Source organism: Procambarus clarkii, chromosome 91 (assembly GCF_040958095.1).
Source record: "Procambarus clarkii isolate CNS0578487 chromosome 91, FALCON_Pclarkii_2.0, whole genome shotgun sequence".
Lineage (NCBI taxonomy): Eukaryota > Metazoa > Arthropoda > Malacostraca > Decapoda > Cambaridae > Procambarus > Procambarus clarkii.
This window is the reverse complement of record NC_091240.1, coordinates 2211305-2232718: the sequence shown is the minus strand read 5'-3', so window position 1 is coordinate 2232718 and position 21414 is coordinate 2211305. Positions and strand designations below refer to the sequence as shown.

General features: G+C 47.6%; 1 protein-coding gene across 5 annotated transcripts in view; it reads right to left on the bottom strand.

Annotated features, from left to right (window-relative positions):
- The window catches only part of LOC123773913 (glutathione S-transferase 1-1), a 227423-nt gene that overhangs the window by 188278 nt on the left and 17731 nt on the right, over window positions 1-21414 (bottom strand). For 3 of the 5 annotated variants that reach the window (XM_045767879.2, XM_045767878.2, XM_045767882.2), the window contains exon 2: window positions 6029-6060. The gene's annotated coding sequence lies outside the window, so the exon portion shown is untranslated. Of the gene's footprint in view, window positions 1-6028; window positions 6061-20077; window positions 20205-21414 lie in introns of those variants that run through there. The other 2 variants (XM_045767880.2, XM_069318636.1) reach the window with 1 other exon arrangement.

The following is a 21414-nucleotide window of genomic DNA, read 5'->3' as shown; positions in this document are numbered from 1 at the left end:
ATCCAGTCGTCACAACAGAAAGGTCCAGGCTTCGATTCCCGCGGCAGGACGGAGATGTCTGGCCAATCCTCCTCTCACTTGATGCCTCTGTCCACCAAGCAGTACATAAATACCTGTGACTTGGCTAACTGTTGTGGGTTGCATCCTGGGAGAGGGTTGGACTAGAGGGACTTCGACAAGCCGTGTAGTGGAGATGTTGACCACAGTTTCGACCTGTGAGTGACATCGACGTTCTCCTGGGGTAAGGGGCTGATCCTGGGGAGCCTACAGGGTTGTGTTGTTATAGATTTAGCTCCTCGGAACAAGTTGCAAGTAGCACAGGCTATGGCGAGCCCGTAGTGGACTTACCTGCCACAGTAGCGGAGCCTATAGGTTATTGTTGTTATAGATTCAGCTACTCTGAACAAGTTCCAAGTAGCACGGGCTATGGTGAGCCCGTAACTTACCTAGCACAGGAGCTGGGCAAGTAGCACGGGCTATGGTGAGCCCGTATTGGACTTACCTGGCACAGGAGCGGGGCACCCTGGGTCTATAGGTTATTAGTGCAGGTCATATAACAGTGAGGGCGAGAAGGCGTGCAAGAGAGGGAGGAGAGGTGGTACAATCCCGTGAGAACAGTCTTCCTGTCTACCGAGTGTGTGGAGAGAGAGTCCGCCAAGCTACTCAGAGCTGGCCGGACAGGTCTTGTGGAGTACTGTACCCGGGATGAGTGTCGAGGGTGACCTTGGGGTCTGGGGAAGGGGGCCCCAGTACCGGCTAGGAGGGACAGATGCAACAAGTGCGCCCGCCTGCAGAACCTCGACTCGAGGGGTGTGGGGGAATTGGGTAAGTCAGTCCTCCCTCAGGACGGTGATGGAAAAGGAATATGAGAGAAACATGAAGGGGAATAGAAGAAGGGAGAGTAGAGGGAAGGGAGGGGGATTAAACTCACCACTACTAATGGACCATCAACTCTCCAACTCAAGTTACAGCCACGCTCCTGTGCCAGGTAAGTCCACTACGGGATCACCCTAGCCCGTGCTACTGGGAACTTTTTGTTCCCAGTAGCTGAATCTAAGACAACAACTCTCCAACTTTATTGTTTATGAACCGGGCCTCAAGTACACAGGTCCCTGGTGCTTCGCTGCCTCCCATCACACCCCCAAGACACCTGCCACCACTTCTGACCCCCCCCCCTGCTACCCCTCATGACCCCCCCCCAACGCCTACTGACGTGCCACCATTGTGCAGACAAGGAACAGCATCTCCCGACGTATACAATAATTTGTGTATGTGTATCCGTCCCAGGTTGGCGTGAGAGCGTGTAGCGACCAACCTCACCACTGTTGTACACACGAGCAGTCAACACACAACTGGTACTCACACTACACCCTTCCCTCTACACCTGGAATGTCGACAGTTCACCAGGATGATGCAGGTGTGTGGCGGAGGATGACTACCTCCCTCAACAACTACCAATTAACATTCACACCGTTTACATCTAGTTGTGAAGGGGACTACAAAATTATAGACCAAGTATTATAGACTCGTGCCATCTTAACCTCTGTCGCTCTTCGCTATATTTAGTTAATACTTTACTAAAGAGTTCGCCCTGGAGGAGTACCCAACCGTTATATATTATATATGTGTTACAGCAAATCCGTATAAACGTAATGTAAAATTCAAAGCCAATCAATGCCTTGCTGGTGGGTCATATATTTATTCATTACTCAAAGAGCTTGCCCAGATAAATTTCACTTTCCTCTGCCACCAAGATGTATGTTTCCTGCACAGTTAACTTTACTGTTAATGATTGATATCTTCAATTATTTGATATCCACTGTTTCAGTCCGCGTGTTTCTGCCATGTCCCTGCACTCCGTATTTTAGCGAAACGTCACTTATACGATGTATTATATCGTGCCTATGTTAGTGTCTAGCGTTTATCATGTTTCACAGATAACACTGTGGGTGAGGATCATGAGCACATCGTGTGGTCCACTGCCTTATGTCCACGACTATACCTGTAGATGGGTCTACTGCCTCTGTGTGTGTGTGTGTGTGTGTGTGTGTGTGTGTGTGTGTGTGTGTGTGTGTGTACAAATGTTTAGCTGGTTGGCCCTCAAGCTCCGTGGAGAGCTTACACCAGGATAACATATGTTTCATTGTATTCTAAATTCATGCATGACTAAGATCACCCATTAGAAGGGGCCAGCAAGGACACGTCGTCATACGAAACGTGTGTGCGCGCGTGTGTGCATGTGCGTGCGTGTTTGTGTGCGCATGCATGCGCGTGTGTGTGTGTGTGTGTGTGTGTGTGTGTGTGTGTGTGTGTGTGTGTGTGTGTGTGTGTGTGTGTGTGTGTGTGGCTGAGCCAAACTGAATGCAGGGTGACGCGTGGCCCTCCAGCCTAGTGACTTAAGACGCCTCTACGTAACAACGCCCACACCTCACACCCTCACTACCCAAGGTAAATGTGTGTATAGTATATATAGATATGCGTCCGTGTGTGTTTGTGCGCGCGCGCGTCTTTTTTTTCAAGAAGTGTGTGGACAAAAATAAGTGTTTAAACCTGCATGTTTGGATGCGCGCACGCTCAGGTTCTCGCAGCCGAGCGGAGAGTGCTCTGGGGTCGTAGTCTTAAGGGCCCAGGTTCGATTCCCGGTCGAGACAAAAAGTAACGAGGAATTTTATTTTATCTGATCCCTCTCTTGACCTAGGACTACGACCGCGAGGCCCAATTCTTATATTATATATATATAATTATATATGAGAGAGCACTAGCTAACCCCCACCCTGAGATGCACAAGACCGACCTTCCCAGCGCTGCCTCACACCGTGGTAACTCACTCAGTTACTAAAAGCATTAATAAAGAGCAATACCAGTCAACTACGTACAAGACAACACTGCAACAGCATAATAAATAGAGTAACAGGAAAACGGAGGGACGATGAAGCACGAGAGGGAGAACACAGCTGTGTGTTCTAAAGAGAACAGCTCTGGGACCAAAAGCCAGAGCTCGACCCTCTCAAACACAACTAGGTGAGTACATACAAGAGGCAAGAGCAAAAGGCTGATGGTTTGTAATAATCCGCCCCCTCCCCCTCTTTCCCTCTCTCTTTTTCCTCCCTCCCTCCATCAGTGTTCAGTGCCTCCACGTGCTCTTCAAATTCTCATTCAATAAGAAACAATAAAGGAGTTGCACAACAAAAGAACGTCGACTGTTGTCAACACCAAGTTTCGCGCGCTTTCCACCGGCCGTAAACACAAGCACTATCACATGGCGCGCTCAAACACCAATCGCAGCCCAGGTAAACATGCTTACGTGACCGACATCGTCTCCTCATTGGCTGACTCACACCCCGCGGGTATTGGCAGGCTTGTCGAGAGCCCCTACTGGCTGCTCCATACTCGCACGCGTCACTAAGTCGCTGAGTGATGACTTATTTCCTTGTTTTCAAAACGACTTTTCCAATGATTTCTGGGGAATCTGATTTGCACTGGCGGTATTTCAGGCTGCGGCTGACATTCTTAACCTGTTCACTTGCGGCTAAAAGAAAGATAAAAAAAGGTTTGGTCTGCTGCCAGAGTGGTGGGATTATTTTTTTTCTGGGTTTCGAAGGGTTGGGAGAGCATGAAATATTTGGGAATTACTTAAATAGTTTTGGCGATTAGGCTCCTTAGTTATTTTAGATTTTGGATTAGGTATTTTTGGTCCTAGTTCCTTCCCGTTGTGATTGATAACATATTTGAAACAAAATTGAGCTAACAATTAATGTTAATATGTAGAGCAGTGTTTCAGCACGAATGCTATGTGGTAAGGAACAGGTGGAGGAGGAGGAAGGGAAAGGAATTATCAAGGGGAAAGCGCCAAGCCATTACGACTATATAGAAAAGACAGGAGTTTTGAAGAAATGGTTACAGGCTGTGGAGGGTTCAGTGACTACATAACAGGCGCCAAGGAAATTGCTGGACAAACGGTAATTATAGTAGTAGTATATATCTAAATGACAGAAGACCCAGACAGAAATATGGGTCTTCTGTCATTTGGGACAAACGTGGCTACCATTAATAAGAGAGCGCACCTTCTGTCGATTGCAGAAATGGATTCAGACTGTCAATCATGGGAGAGACTACCATGGGAAGAGACTGGGAGAACATACCCTATATGAAGACCCAGACACCTGGAGAGGTAAACTAGTGGACGTGAAAACAAGAAACAGTCTCAGCCAAGATGTCAAGGTTATCTTGAGATCTTATCTTGAGATGATTTCGGGGCTTTAGTGTCCCCGCGGCCCGGTCCTCGACCAGGCCTCCACCCCAAGGAAGCAGCCCGTGACAGCTGACTAACACCCAGGTACCTATTTTACTGCTAGGTAACAGGGGCATAGGGTGAAAGAAACTCTGCCCATTGTTTCTCGCCGGCGCCTGGGATCGAACCCAGGACCACAGGATCACAAGTCCAGCGTGCTGTCCGCTCGGCCGACCGGCTCTCCCCGTCTCCTAGACTAAGGTACCCATAACAATGAGAGAGGAAGATTAATAAACTAGACTTTATCCGATATTCACCCTAAATGAGTTATGGAACATAAGGAAAGTTAAGTTGGAAGCCTCCATGGGGGGAAGAGTGACAATAGAGTACTGACAATATTTGGTGAAGTTAGGGGGTACTTTACCCAGAAAATGATAGTGAAATTGGGAAGAGCAGGACGACGAGAAGCAAAGACAGCGAAAAAGATGGCAAAGCAAAACAGCACAAGAATGTAGCGCGGACACACTCTTCGGCGTTCCCGGGTGAGTGATTTGAGGGCGGGCTTGACGGGTGCTCCTGCCGCCGGCGGGTGCCGTCAACCAGGAGTTACTGTCCAGCAGCTGGGTTAAGCCCTGACGCTACTCTTCCACTACGACATTCGTCTACGACGAAGTCTTCTACTAACCATTTCCCCGCTCGGCCGCTGGGTACTTGTCCTGCATTTACTGTTCGTTTGTGTTCAGAGACTGTGTCGAAGCATTGAGGATAATTGTGTCATTACGAGAGGACAGTGTGGTGAAGAATGCACTATAGCAACAGAAGAACATAAAAAGATAGCTGCAGAGCGCCTACTGGCCCATTCCGATGCAGCTCCCATTTATATCCATCACAATTCATTCATGAATGTGTAACTTACGCTTGGAACTCACTCGGGATCCCACGTTTATTATGCCTCCTAGACTAAGGCATAGTGCACACGTGGTCAGGTTTGTTTATTTTTGGAAGCAACTTCTTGGTGGGAGATTGGCCAAGTGTCTTATGATACACTCCGTCGTACAAGACGAAGACCTTGCTGGTGTATGCAAACTTTGACATACAACAACTGTCAGTAGGCCATCTTGTCCATAAGTTAGATATGAAGGCTGGGTATAATGACAGCGTGTTGAAAAATAAATGTTTAAAGTTTAGTGTTCGCGCTCTTTACTGTCATAAAACTTAGTCTTTCCACTTAAGAGCAACTTGGGGAATTTGCATAATCCTCAGACCCCTTGCTCTACTTACGGACGTTAATTGCGTTAGGGGAAGGGAAAGGTTTTCCCATATTTGCTCTGACAGCGTGTATTTCTACCTGTACCCCCAAAATACTGCCATACCTCTTAACATTTGACCTCGCTCGTGGAAAGTGGGCAGCGCTGCCCAAGTCTTACCCATATCATATGTTTATTGTTTGTGATGTGTGTATGTATGTATTAACACGATGTACTGAACGGTACACACGATATATTCCAGCTCTTGGAATAACATGTCCTTGGTATACTGTCAGTAAACGTCCGTTTTTTATGGTACCTGCTGATATTTAAACACGTCACCGTTTTCTGTAATAACGCACAAAAAATGCATTTTTCTGGTCGCAACACAAACCTTTATTATATTTTTCTTGAATATTTTCCCTTAGAGAAAAAAACATGCAATACCACAACAAAGCGGAGATTCCCTGGACTCACCACAACCCATTTTCTATGAACCCGTGGAAAAGTTCGCCACACCTCATCTTGTGTTGGCCTGGAGAACACTTACCTTGTGTGGAGGGGCGTCGTCACCACAGCACTCTGTAAGGAGCAAACAAAACGCGTAATTAATATACCGGATCTTCCAGAAGCAACAGCTGGCGTCTTATAAACAGCCCCATTCAAGAAGAACACACACACGTTAAGAATCACATTATTCAGCCGTATTTCTCAACGGAAACATAGGGCTTGTTTAGCGGTGTGTCGTCGTGGGTAGCGTGGGTATGCTGGGGTATGCTGGGGTATGCCCACCATGCAATGTTAGACTCCACCGCTCAGCTCACATTGCTTGCATCACTTCCTCTTTTCTTGTCATTTATGCTAATATTCCCCCACTTCTTTTATCGGGTATTCGCTTCCTGGTTTCCCAGATTCTTTTAGTTGGCGTTCTTAAAGAGGATGAAGCTATAGCTAGAAAGTTGTTAGGTAATGAAGGTTGGTATTTAAGGAGAAGAGATGTGATGATGCTGGCATCGTGGTGAGGTATGTGTGTATGTGATCAGTACAGGAGCCAACTGGCGCCGCCCCCTATTGCCGCCCCCACATGCCATAATCAGAGAGAGAGAGAGAGAGACACAGACACACAATGATTACGTTGACCAGACCACACACTAGAAGGTGAAGGGACGAAGCCGACGTTTCGGTCCGTCCTGGACCATTCTCAAGTCGATTGTGATTAAGTCATGGTTTAAGGAAGCCAGTAGAGCCCCACTGACCCCACCCACCACCTACGCCTCTCTGCATATCCATCTGTGTATGTGTTCCTTCACTCGCTTCTAAATAATTCTGCCCGAATTTATATAATTAACATTTTCTTGTTAATTAGATGGTAGGGAGGACCATCGACCATCTCTCTACGGCTTCCCACACTATGATGTTGCTGTCTCTGGGGCCAGATTCACGAAGCAGTTACGCAAGTACTTACGAACGAACGTGTACATCTTTCCTCAATCTTTGACGGCTTTGGTTACATTTATGAAACAGTTTACAAGCATGAAAACTTGCCAATCAACTGTTATTGTTATAAACAGCCTCCTGGTGATTCGGAGCTCATTAACTGTTTAATAATTGTAAACAAAGCCGACAAAGATTGAGAAAAGATGTACAGGTTCGTAAGTGCTTGCATAACTGCTTCGTGAATCTGGCCCCCAGGTCTGCTGTGTCCCCTCAATCTCTTCAAACCCGAAGACCTATTGTCTTATGTATGACCCTCTGTCCTGCGTGACAGTGAATACCAGCATTATCCTCACTTCAATAAGACTATCAAAATCCTCAGATTAGGCAAAATTGTAATTGTCAATAAAGATGTTAATAATAATAAATTCAAACCCGACTTCCATCCCTCTCTCCCCAACACTTACCCTCTCTCTAAACCACCTCCCTCCCCCCTTAACCACCACAATCTCCGCCCCTCAGTCACAACCACCATCCTCCCCTCTCACCACTAGCAACACGCCCTCATAATAGCCCGTCGCATATTGACGTAGACTTAAGGCCAAAAACTGATGTACGAAACATGGTGGTTCGCGAAATAGACTTTATGTCCCGTTTTCTGGTCGTAGGTCCTCTGGTTGGTAAGGTTCGGGCAATTTAGTAAACAGTTGTGACGTTCAGTGAGGCTGTGAACGTTCAGGAGGACGGGCTGTACAATTACCACCTCCTCCGCCCCCCTTTTACAACCACCACCCTTCCCATCTCACAACACTTGTACCTTTTCCATTTCACAACTACCACCCTCCCCTAGCAGCGAGGGTGTGTGTGTGTGTGTGTGTGTGTGTGTGTGTGTGTGTGTGTGTGTGTGTGTGTACTCACCTATTTGTGCTTGCAGGATCGAGCATTGACTCTTGGATCCCGCCTAAATCCCGGATCCCGGATCCCGTGTGTGTGTGTGTGTGTGTGTGTGTGTGTGTGTGTGTGTGTGTGTGTGCGCGTGTGCGGGGAAGCAGCACTAATGAGGAAGGGTAGACCCGCCCTCTTCCTCCAACAGTCATAAGGGACCCCCCAGCAGCCTCTATAGTAAAGCTCTGCCATGGATGAATGGAGCAACTCGCTCTTGTATACTCTTTACCCGTGCCACCTCCACCAGTTGCCATACACGCTGGCCAAGGGAGGTGGTGGTGGGTGAGGGGGGGGGGGAGAAGGTTTACAACAGGTAAGCAGTAGTGGGGGGTCGGCAAGTATTCATTAGTCAGCCCATTCATGGATCTAGAATCACTCCCTCAGACTGGGTGGGGGGGGGGGGGCAGGGCATGCATGTTATCCCTCACTTGGTTGGATATTTGTGAGCAAAAGTTTACCTTACCTCACTCTGGCCCCTCACAAGGCCGCCGCTCGTCATGCCTAGATGGGGAGATGGGGAGGGGGTATGGAGCTCTTATTCCCCCCCCCCTCCTCCAAACAATTAACCCCCCCCCTCCTACCACCGCCATTAAAACCTCAGAAAGGCCAGGCAAGTAATACTCCACCCCCTTCGAGGTGACTGTCTGGAGGATAATAGTGTACATAGAGAAGTATTTAGACACCAGGTGCACACACATTTATCATATACTAGACGGGTATACCCCCCCCCCCCCCCGTGGTGGGCGAGTCTATCCTATAAGGTCGTGCCATTAACTACTGGAAGCCCAACCGACCTCCCCCCCCCCTCCAAGGACTAATTTTAAATAAATTATTTAAAATATAAAAAATTAGATAATTACTATATTAATTTGTATAATAACTTCATTATTATTTCTTTACCTTACTATGGCTAAGGTAAAACAAGTAGAATTTTGTAAAAAAAAAATGAAAATATGGTAATGTTTTATGACATAGAAAATTTTGATTTTTCATTTTTCTTTAGCGGATCGACCGGTGGCCGATTTGCTCGGTCTTTTATATGCCACCTTTTAATGATGGCAATTGAGCCAACCTCGACCTGACCATGTTGGCCACACACCCGTCAGCAGTCACCATGGAAAGTCGGGTAAGGCTAGCTTCGAGCACCTTGCCTCCCATATTATATTTTATATATATATATATATTATATATATATATATATATATATATATATATATATATATATATATATATATATATATATATATATATATATATATATATATATATGTCGTACCTAATAGCCAGAACTCACTTCTCAGCCTACTATTCAAGGCCCGATTTGCCTAATAAGCCAAGTTTTCCTGAATTAATATATTTACTATAATTTTTTTCTTATGAAATGATAAAGCAACCCTTTTCTCTATATATGAGGTCAATTTTATTTTATTGGAGTTAAAATTAACGTAGATATATGACCGAACCTAACCAACCCTACCTAACCTAACCTAACCTATATTTATAGGTAAGGATAGGTTAGGTAGCCAAAAAAAGCTAGGTTAGGTTAGGTTAGGTAGGTTAGGTAGACGAAAAAACATTAATTCATGAAAACTTGGCTTATTAGGCAAATCGGGCCTTGAATAGTAGGCTGAGAAGTGCGTTCTGGCTATTAGGTACGACATATATATATATATATATATATATATATATTTATATATATATATATATATATATATATATATATATATATTTTGGTGTATAAAGGGGCGGAGTGGAGTGGGAGACTGCTGGACGTGGTAACAAAAGACTATTGGCTATGGTGAGCCCGTAGTGGACTTACCTGGCACAGGAGCGGGGCTGTGAGTGTAGACAGGAGAAGGGATATATTTGAAGCGGGAAGGAGAGAGGAGTCAGGTGGAGAGGGTGAAAGAGAAGAGGGAGAGGATAGAAAGGTGGCAGAGGGAGGGGGGGAAGAGAGGGAGGCTACAGTGGGACGTGGGAAAGGGAGAGAGAGACCCGGGTACAGCCGGGTAACCCTCCTAGTGTACACACACACACACCATATAAATTGTGTATAAACATACAAGTCAAAAAAGTGTGAATGAAATGTTGCCAGTAAGTTTTGTCAGTTATCGTACTCTTCAGAAGGTGCCTTGCTCTAACAGCACTTCACCTTCCTAAACATCTAACACTGCCTTACGCATCAACCTTGCAATATACACAAGACAAAGTGCATTAACAACGATTTGATATACACAAAGCTCGTCATCATTTTCCTGTGACAGTTATACGCCTATAAACATCAGGTACGATCAGTGCGGCGCCGGCAGCCAAAGCAGCAATGTGGCCGCTGCCAGCCGTGTGACCAACCCACCAGTAGGCACCCCTCCCTTCACATCACCCCCTCACACCCCCCCTCACATCACCCCCTCACACCCCCCCTCACATCACCCCCTCACACCCCCCCTCACATCACCCCCTCACACCCCCCCTCACATCACCCCCTCACAAAACACACATGCCGTATTTGGTGCCTCAGAGCGGGTCATTAGTATAGATATTCTCCTCCAGCCACCAGGATGTTTTTCTCAGGGGGTGAGTAGAAGCGCCTTCACACACGCGCCCCCCCACCAATACCCAGGAGTGGACAGATCACGCTACAGGCCAGGTAAGTGTGGGGGGGTGGACAGGTGAGCACCAGGACCAGGTAAGTGTGGGGGGGGACAGGTGAGCACCAGGACCAGGTAAGTGTGGGGGGGGGGGTGGACAGGTGAGCACCAGGACCAGGTAAGTGTGGGGGGGTGGACAGGCGAGCACCAGGACCAGGTAAGTGTGGGGGGGTGGACAGGTGAGCACCAGGACCAGGTAAGTGTGGGGGGGGGGGGGACAGGTGAGCACCAGGACCAGGTAAGTGTGGGGGTGGACAGGTGAGCACTAGGACCAGGTAAGTGTGGGGGGGTGGACAGGTGAGCACCAGGACCAGGTAAGTGTGGGGGGGTGGACAGGTGAGCACTAGGACCAGGTAAGTGTGGGGGGGGACAGGTGAGCACCAGGACCAGGTAAGTGTGGGGGGGGGACAGGTGAGCATCAGGACCAGGTAAGTGTGGGGGGGGGTGGACAGGTGAGCACTAGGACCAGGTAAGTGTGGGGGGGGGACAGGTGAGCACCAGGACCAGGTAAGTGTGGGGGGGGGGACAGGTGAGCACCAGGACCAGGTAAGTGTGGGGGGGGGACAGGTGAGCACCAGGACCAGGTAAGTGTGGGGGGGGACAGGCGAGCACCAGGACCAGGTAAGTGTGGGGGGGGTGGACAGGCGAGCACCAGGACCAGGTAAGTGTGGGGGGGGGTGGACAGGTGAGCACCAGGACCAGGTAAGTGTGGGGGTGGACAGGTGAGCACCAGGACCAGGTAAGTGTGGGGGGGTGGACAGGTGAGCACCAGGACCAGGTAAGTGTGGGGGTGGACAGGTGAGCACCAGGACCAGGTAAGTGTGGGGGTGGACAGGTGAGCACCAGGACCAGGTAAGTGGGGGGGGGTGGACAGGTGAGCACCAGGACCAGGTAAGTGTGGGGGTGGACAGGTGAGCAGGAAGCCAGGGGGGGGGGCGGGCGACACCGTGACCCCAACACTGTCCACGAGACCATGGCGGCTCGTGAAGGCTGGTGGCACAGTTGGCACCCTCAGGACCTATGAGTGTATTCTTTGGCGTGTGTGCCGAGGGAGTGTACTCGTCTAGTTGTGCTTGCGGGGGTTGAGCTCTGGCTCTTTGGTCCCGCCTCTCAACCCTCAACTGGTGTACAGGTTCCTGAGCCTACTGGGCTTTATCATATCTACATTTGAAACTGTATGGAGTTAGCCTCCACTACATCACTGCCTAATGCATTCCATTTCTTAACTACTCTAACAGTGAAAACGTGCTTTGTAATGTCCCTGTGGCTGATTTGGGTACTCGGCCTTCACCCGTGTTAAATAGTCCATCCTGGTCTACCCTGTTAATTCCCCTGAGAATTTTGAATGTGGTGATTATGTCTCCCCGAGCTATTCTGTCTTTCAGCGACGTGAGTGAGTGAGTGTTTTGGAAGGGCCGGGTACACGTACACACACACACACACACACACACACACACACACACACACACACACACACACACACACACACACACACACACACCAGTGTGTGTGAAAGAACAGGTATTGAAACTTAGAACAGGCGAGGACAGGTATACAGAGAATGACAGAGAGGTGTGTGAGGAACTCAACAAGAGGTTCCAGGAGGTCTTCACAATAGAGCAGGGTGAGGTCACTGTGCTAGGAGAAAGGGAGGTAAACCAGGCGGCCTTGGAGGAGTTCGAAATTACGAGAGAGGAGGTCAAGAGACACCTGCTGGATCTGGATGTTAGAAAGGCTGTTGGTCCAGATGGGATCTCACCATGGGTACTGAAAGAGTGCAGAGGCACTTTGCCTGCCACTCTCCATAGTGTATAGTAAGTCACTAGAGACGGGAGACCTACCAGAAATATGGAAGACGGCGAATGTGGTCCCAATATACAAAAAGGGCGACAGACAAGAGGCACTGAACTACAGGCCAGTGTCCTTGACTTGTATACCATGCAAGGTGATGGAGAAGATCGTGAGAAAAAACCTGGTAACACATCTGGAGAGAAGGGACTTCGTGACAAATCGCCAACATGGATTCAGGGAGGGTAAATCTTGCCTTACAGGCTTGATAGAATTCTACGATCAGGTGACACAGATTAAGCAAGAAAGAGAGGGCTGGGCGGACTGCATTTTCTTGGATTGTCGGAAAGCCTTTGACACAGTACCGCATAAGAGGCTGGTACATAAGCTGGAGAGACAGGCAGGTGTAGCTGGTAAGGTGCTCCAGTGGATAAGGGAGTATCTAAGCAATAGGAAGCAGAGAGTTACGGTGAGGGGTGAGACCTCCGATTGGCGTGAAGTCACTAGTGGAGTCCCACAGGGCTCTGTACTCGGTCCTATCTTGTTTCTGATATATGTAAATGATCTCCCGGAGGGTATCGATTCATTTCTCTCAATGTTTGCGGACGATGCTAAAATTATGAGAAGGATTAAAACAGAAGAGGACTGTTTGAGGCTTCAAGAAGACCTAGACAAGCTGAAGGAATGGTCGAACAAATGGTTGTTAGAGTTTAACCCAACCAAATGTAATGTAATGAAGATAGGTGTAGGGAGCAGGAGGCCTGATACAAGGTATCATCTGGGAGAGGAAATTCTTCAGGAGTCAGAGAAGGAAAAAGACTTGGGGGTTGATATCACGCCAGACCTGTCTCCTGCAGCACATATCAAGCGGATAACATCAGCGGCATATGCCAGGCTGGCCAACATACGAACGGCATTCAGAAACTTGTGTAAAGAATCATTCAGAACTTTGTATACCACATATGTCAGGCCAATCCTGGAGTATGCAGCCCCAGCATGGAGTCCATATCTAGTCAAGGATAAGACTAAACTGGAAAAGGTTCAAAGGTTTGCCACCAGACTAGTACCCGAGCTGAGAGGTATGAGCTACGAGGAGAGACTACGGGAATTAAACCTCACTTCGCTGGAAGACAGAAGAGTTAGGGGGGACATGATCACCACATTCAAGATTCTGAAGGGGATTGATAGGGTAGATAAAGACAGTCTATTTAACACAAGGGGAACACGCACAAGGGGACACAGGTGGAAACTGAGTGCCCAAATGAGCCACAGAGATATTAGAAAGAACTTTTTTAGTGTCAGAGTGGTTGACAAATGGAATGCATTAGGAAGTCATGTGGTGGAGGCTGACTCCATACACAGTTTCAAGTGTAGATATGACAGAGCCCGATAGGCTCATGAATCTGTACACCTGTTGATTGACGGTTGAGAGGCGGGACCAAAGAGCCAGAGCTCAACCCCCGCAAACACAACTAGGCGAGTACAACTAGGTGAGTACACACACACACACACACACACACACACACACAAACACACACACACACACACACACACACACACACACACACACACACACACACACACACACACACACACCCCGTTGCCTGTACAGAGCAGCGGCTTGAACGAGTTCTGAACATTGCGGGACTGAATTACAGTTAATGAGAGCACTATTCACTCTGCTCACACACACACACAGTTCATAAATATTAACGCTAACCGCCGCACCACTTACCTACCACCTGTCCCCCGGAGGACATACCTTTACACGCATTAACACCAGCCCATCACCAGGCCTCGGGCCCACCTTTCACAGAGGATTCCCAGTAGTAGTTCACGGCTCAGGTACGCGGCCTCCACCACCTTGTGGCTTCCTTTATGTCCACCGTCTATTGCTCTCAATATCTTTTACGTCGTGATCATATGTCGTCTGGTCCTCCTGCATGTCTGCTGGTGTTCTCAGAGTGAGCTTCCTGACCCTGTCCTTACGATCAAGTTCACATTCCTGGCCCCAATCTCGGACAATATCTCCGCGACGTTCCTACCTTCTTATGTTTTCACCATACTGGCTCACCAGTCGAGGACAACTCCAGCATGGGCTGCGGATAGTGGTCCAGAGCTGTGGGTAGTGTGCACAATCGACCCTGATCATCAGCAGACATGTTGATGATCAACAGACAACTCAAAAAATGGTGAACCGCGCCTATATAACCAGGATGAAGCCAAAGGGACCTGTGACGTCTTCAGCGATTCTGACGTCTGGGATGCCCAAAGCCGTCGATGTGTGTATATCATAGGGTCTAACAGCTTCTTTCACCACATACTGATGCCCTCGCAAGTTGTGGCAGGTGGGAAGAGACCTGCACGCACCCAACGCCCCCCTCAACCAACCCGTCCTCAGACGGAGTCCATTCCATCCAGCGCCCCACCCCCACAGACGCATTCGTAAACTGTAACTTTGTATCTTACAAGTTCCATCCCCCCCCCCCCTGGTGGTCCTAGTGGTCAGGGCCACCGTTCCTTGTCCTCCCGCCTTTTTCACCTAGCCCAGTACTGTCGTCATACTGGCTTCCCTCACCAGATAATTACCTCGACTCAGAGGCCCAAGACAGACGAAGAGGCCACAAGGAAGATGAAGGTCAGGTCAGACGCCATTACTGCGCCCAGGGGAAACTACTCACCAGGAATGAAGAGGAGACGCTAGGAATGGACGTCACCTCTGCCACCTTAAACACACACACACACACACACACACGTCTAGCTGCCAGCGGCACAATTTCGGGGCTTTAGTGTCCCCGCGGCCCGGTCCTCGACCAGGCCTCCACCCCCAGGAAGCAGCCCGTGACAGCTGACTAACACCCAGGTACCTATTTACTGCTAGGTAACAGGGGCATAGGGTGAAAGAAACTCTGCCCATTGTTTCTCGCCGGCGCCTGGGATCGAACCCAGGACCACAGGATCACAAGTCCAGCGTGCTGTCTGCTCGGCCGACCGGCTCCCGGGGCGGTGGTGGTGTATAATTGGACAGTTGACCCTGGCTGGTGAGGACCCACAAAGTGTCCCCGCGTACAAACAATGCCCTTGTCCAAGCACACACCCCTTCATCTCTCAAAACACAAATACATAACTCACCACAGAAACAAACAATTTGTTTTTTTCTTAACAAGTAAAACAAGAACCAAGCAAGAGAGGAGTCCTCTACAGCATCCATGTCCTTGTCTCGGGGCCTCATCTGGAGTAATTTACACCCCGGGCATTTGTGGTGGTGGTGGGGGGGGGGGGGTTGTGGTGGTGGGGGGGGTTGTGGTGGTGGGGGGGGGTTGTGGTGGTGGGGGGGGGGGTTGTGGTGGTGGGGGGGGGTTGTGGTGGTGGGGGGGGGGTTGTGGTGGTGGGGGGGGGGGTTGTGGTGGTGGGGGGGGGGTTGTGGTGGGGGGGGGTTGTGGTGGGAGGGGGGGGTTGTGGTGGTACTTACCTATCAGTGACAACGGGGAAGTCAAGTCTAGCCCAATATGCCCCGCCTACCGCCCGTTGTGCTACAAGTCAACTATTCTGACGTTCAAACTCTTCGTCGAATTTGGCCGTAAAGTTGAGGATGGAGGCGGCTTCCACAACTTCTATCCGCGCACTCCACGTGTTGACCACTCTCACAAGGTACGAGCACTTTCCTTACATTTTTAGACTCTTGCTTTTCCAAGTTTCCACTCGTGTCTTCTCGTTTTACCTATTCTTAATTTTAAAGAGGCTGTTGATTCCGCTTAGTATTATCTATGCCGCAATCATGTCCCCTCTTCTCTCCTCCATGGCTGTGAGGTCTAGTTTCCTTAAACCACCCTTGAAGCGTGCTCCTCTTAGCACACGCACTAATCTTTTTACAAACTTTTGCACTTTTTCCAATTCTGTTTTTATATCCTTAACAAGGTGCGGATTCCAGGCCGATGCTGCATATTCCAACATTGGTCTAACGAAGGTTTGGAAAAGCCCCGATTAAGGTTTCTTAACGACGTTTGAAATGTTTTGCCCGCGTGCCACATGCTGACGCCAACAACAGCCTCCCTGATCATGGGATCATAGGGAAGGCCTGGCCGCTGCCCCAGCTGCGGAAGCATATAAACTCTCGAAACCCACCACGGGTAAATCACAGCTACACACAGAAAACAGAGCAGAGAGTGAGCGAGCAAGAGCTAAAGGGCCAGAGAGCGAGGGAGCAAGAGCCAGAGGGCCAGAGAGCGAGGGAGCAAGAACCAGAGAGCATAACAGGCTAAACAGTCCAGGTTCCACCCGTCAAGAAACAGACAGGCAACAAAAAAGGGGTAACATTTATGACAGCGCTGACTGTTAGCAGTGGTACCACCAGTGTTTTATGTGCGTGCTTCTCTCGTCCACTCACCAGTCTCCTCCTCTTCCTATACACTTATTACCACTTTAAAATAAAATCAATAAGAGTCTAACACATATCAATATTATTATGATGATATTGGAGAATAACTCCGTAACCCGCGGCAAGGAACTAAGGTATCATATTACAAACTTAATATTATGTATGCAAGCGAATATTCAAATGAATGTGCTGAACAGGTTAGGTTAAGCCATTTTCGTATTTGAGTGATCAGATTTTACAGTGATAATGGCCATCTTTCTGGCATTCTTGGTGGTTGTGTTGTTAGTACAGGGGCAGGCTGTAGACGGGTCCTGGGGGCCTTGTTGACGGGTGCCCGGCTTTTATGGACGGGGGACGGTGATAAAAGGAGGGGCCAGCAGTTTTGGTGCACCTAACAAGCACATCTAGGTTAGTAAATACCCACGCGCCCCCTCAGCTCCCCCCCCCCCCCCCCACACACACACAGGTATGCCACTAGACTAGTCCCAGAACTAAGAGGCATGAGTTACGAGGAAAGGCTGCATGAAATGCGCCTCACGAGACTGGAAGACAGGAGAGCTCAGAGAGACATGATCACAACCTACGAAATTCTCAGGAATTGATAGGGTAGATAAACTGTTTAACACGGGTGGTACGCGAACAAGGGGGCACAGGTGGAAACCGAGTATCCAAATGAGCCACACAGACGTTAGAAAGAGCTTTATTGGTGTTAACAGATGGAATGCATTAGGTAGTGATGTGACTCCATACACAGTTTCAAATGTAGATATAATAGAGCCCAGTAGGCTTAGAAATCTGTACACCAGTTGATTGACGGTCGAGAGGCGGGACCAAAGAGCCAACGTTCAACCCCCGCAAGCACAACTAGGCGAGTACACACAGACCGGTGGCCACAGCCCCCCCCCAGACATAACAACCTGGCCACTCCACCAGCCGCCTTCCCTCGAATTATAATTATTAATTATGGACTTGTGTGTCCAGGGCGGCGTTAACTGCGGGCCAGGGGAGGGGGAAGGCTGCCAGGGGACTAAGCAGGGCTGCCAGGGGAGGGGGAAGGCTGCCAGGGGAGGGGGAAGGCTGCCAGGGGAGGGGGAAGGCTGCCAGGGGAGGGGGAAGGCTGCCAGGGGAGGGGGAAGGCTGCCAGGGGAGGGGGAAGGCTGCCAGGGGAGGGGCAGGGCTGCCAGGGGAGGGGCAGGGCTGCCAGGGGAGGGGAAGGTGAGGGCAATGATAGAGATGACGACTTAGATGCGTCATTGAGTCTCACCGCTGCACCACGAACTACCCTCGGCACCTCGCTCCACAAGTGTAGGTCAGTCTTGTTTAATTGTTACCAGCACACGCGCGCAGGCCGCACGCAACGCAGGCAGGCGCAGCCATACAAGATGTAACCTTCTGGTGTACAGTTAAGTACATAAATTACATTGCGATTAAATCCAAGTGTTGGCTAAATATATGATCCATAGAACTCCTAATCTAAGTCCACCCGAGTTTCAGGGTGTACTTCCATTATAAATTTTCTTCCTCTCTTTACCCCAAAAGCATTCGAAACGGATTGTAAACAGCCAAGTACTGGAGTTTTGAGGAGTACGGTGGACAGATGGTGTAGGTGCCCCCTTGGGCAGGGGAACAGGTCAGTGCCCACCTGTATACTGTCTAACCGAAACAGGTTACAAGTCTCGTGTGTACTCTAAAATTTTCACATAAATCTTTTGTAAACCTTTTTTCGGCTTGTGGTGTGTTTTATGACGTGGATAAATGACATTACGAGGGCATACTTGCACCTAGGAGCTAGGATTGTGGTGCAGGTGGTATACCAGCTGGGACAAGCCCAGCGGCCGTTTGTCTGGCCTGTTGACCCCAGGCGTCAGACAACATTTTCTATGTGTGTATATCACGAAAATAAACGTGATTAAAAATGTGACAGTGTCAGACCACGGAGGAAAATTGAAACAGGAATTTCCTCAAGTACTTTCGTATATTAATATACTTTCGTATATTAATACAACTTCAGAAGGAGTCAAATATACGAAAGTACTTAAGGAAATTCCTGTTTCAATTTTCCTCCGTGGTCTGACACTAACATTTTCTATTTATAACAGTTTCACCTATTTATATTCTATTACTTCTATTTATAGAAGTTTCATTAAGCTAAAGGCAACAAAGAACAATCTTGTCTCCCAAAGATACAAAAGCCATTTGAACAAGTCACAGCAGCAACATAACAAATAAAACTTGAAAACCCATTTTGACTCAGGCGTGGCAGCTCCTATTTATGCCCATTCAAAGTCACTCAGATATATAGTCTTAACCTACGCTTTAAACCATCCAGCGATCCCTTGTTTATTATGCTATCCGGTAATTGGTTCCATGAATCAACAACCATGTTCCCAAACCAGTATTTACCCAGGTCTTTCCTAACTCTAAACTTGTTTCATTTAAATCCAGTCTATCGAATTCTTTTTTTAAACTTTCATAAACCGATTTACACTTAAACCTACCTTCATAAACGCGCAACATCCAGTCACTTAGTAAATTGTTAAATGAACTTTAGAGACCAGATCCTAAGCCTATGCCTCCAAGCCTATATGCCTTGGTAACCCGCTTCACCACGGGTTTGGGTATGGGTCGCATAATGATCGACTAAACTATTAAAAGACACGTGGCTTTTATTAAATTTATTTATGTAAAATAAAAATGCATAAAAGGTCTTTTTTTGGTTTGCTTTTCTAAGCTCCGGAATGGTTATTAAGGCCGCCGCAGTAACTGACCAACCATTTACCCTTGGGATATCCCGAGCATATCCCAGGACTAATGTATATTGTTGTTGTTCAAGATTCAGCTACTGGGAACAAAGTTCCAAGTAGCACGGACTATGGCGAGCCCGTAGTGGATTTATCGGGCACAGGAGCGGGGCTGAAACTGTTCTGTCTACTAATGTAAGTGATTGATGAAGATTAAGCCACTCAAAAGGTGGCATGGGCATGAATAGCCCGTAAGTGGTGGCCCTTTTGAGCCATTACCAGTATCAAGAGCCGATACTGAAGATCTGTGGAAGTGCAACTGCACCCTGCGTCACGGGAGAGGTCTCCCGTACTACTAATGTAAACCGAGAGAGAGAGAGAAAGATTAAGCCACCCAAAAGGTGGCTTGGGCATGAATAGCCCGTAAGTGGTGGCCCTTTTGAGCCATTACCAGTATCAATAGATGATACTGGAGATCTGTGGAGGTGCGACTGCACCCTGCGTGACGGGTGATGTCTCCCGTGAATGTAAACCTTGAGTGTGTGTGTATATATATATATATATATACACACCAAGTGAGGAGCTCCGACGAGCGAGGAACACAGACTGTGATCAGGGGAAGAAATATGAACACCATCACAGCTCTTTCCTAGGCTACTCCTTACCTCGCCGCGGGTATTTCAACATCCAACAGTTTATTCTACAATCGCTTCATCTCCCACCGCTGCTTCACGTGATCAATCTGTATCAACACCTCACCGTGCAAGCTATGAACTATCACCTGTGTGTCCTGTAATGGGCCAAAACCACACCGAGATCACGAGTGACTGGCCGCGAGGCGCCTCGACCCCCATCATGTAAACAACGACTGGCAACACTTAACTCTTGCAATTGTAGCCTCCATATTTCCTTAATGAAATACAAGACATAAACCTGGAAATTATGTGTATTTTTAAATATATTCAAAGTAATTAAGTTACAAAAGTTATTTGTTCTCTTTTTGTAGTCCTTTAAATCATATTTTTTTAGGCATTTCCACGCAACTCGAATTTTTTAAAACACTTCCGTGGTTCCCTCCAAAAAGTTTATGATTAATATCATAAATAATCAGCAGTATTTATTAATATAATTTAATTACTATTATTTATTATTAATATCTTTATTGACAACATTAAATACCATTTTGCCTGATGGGAGAAACTCAATTAGGTGTTATTAGAGTTGAGGTGCAGCTCCCACAGGGCAGAGCCAAGACGCTATAGATCTAAGTTATAGATTTACACGTATATGTCGCAAGCTTAATATCTAATAAATTAGACAGAAGATATGTTTTTAATTTACAAATTTGAAAGTTCAACTTTGCTTTGTTCAGGCGTGGTACACAGGACAGGATTGGAGGCATGAGATGATAATTATCAGAGACGGTACCGTTATATATAATTATATGGCGGAGGAGAATGATATAATTATTATTATGAGATGATAATTATTTTGGTACTGCCATGATACCAAAGTCTTGTGTCAACTTAACGTGGTTTAAGGCCGCGGTGTTACCATATAAACAACTGATTTTACTTGCTACATATTTACATTGTTCATAAACATTTAATAATTTTCCACATTTATTGTTCAAATTATTGACTGCATTATTTTATGTATACCATTATTATTATTATTATTAGTTGTTTTTATTATTATTATTTGTAGTAGCAGTAATATTAAAGCAGTGTATTAAAATTGTAGTTGTTGAAGAGTAAGTAGTATTAGTCCTAGTAGTATTTGAAACATTTTTGTCATCCCTATTATCTTTAAGAGCTGACGATCTGTAATTTAAATTTCTCTGTATTTTAATAGTACAGTAATCAGAGGTATGAAGCCTAGGGCGACGCAGTGTATCTGGTGGAATATAATCTGGCGGTAAACCCGGCTAGCGAACAGCACCACAAACTGCTGGTAAACACAGCTAGCGAACAGAGCCAAAGCTGGCGGTAAACACAGCTAG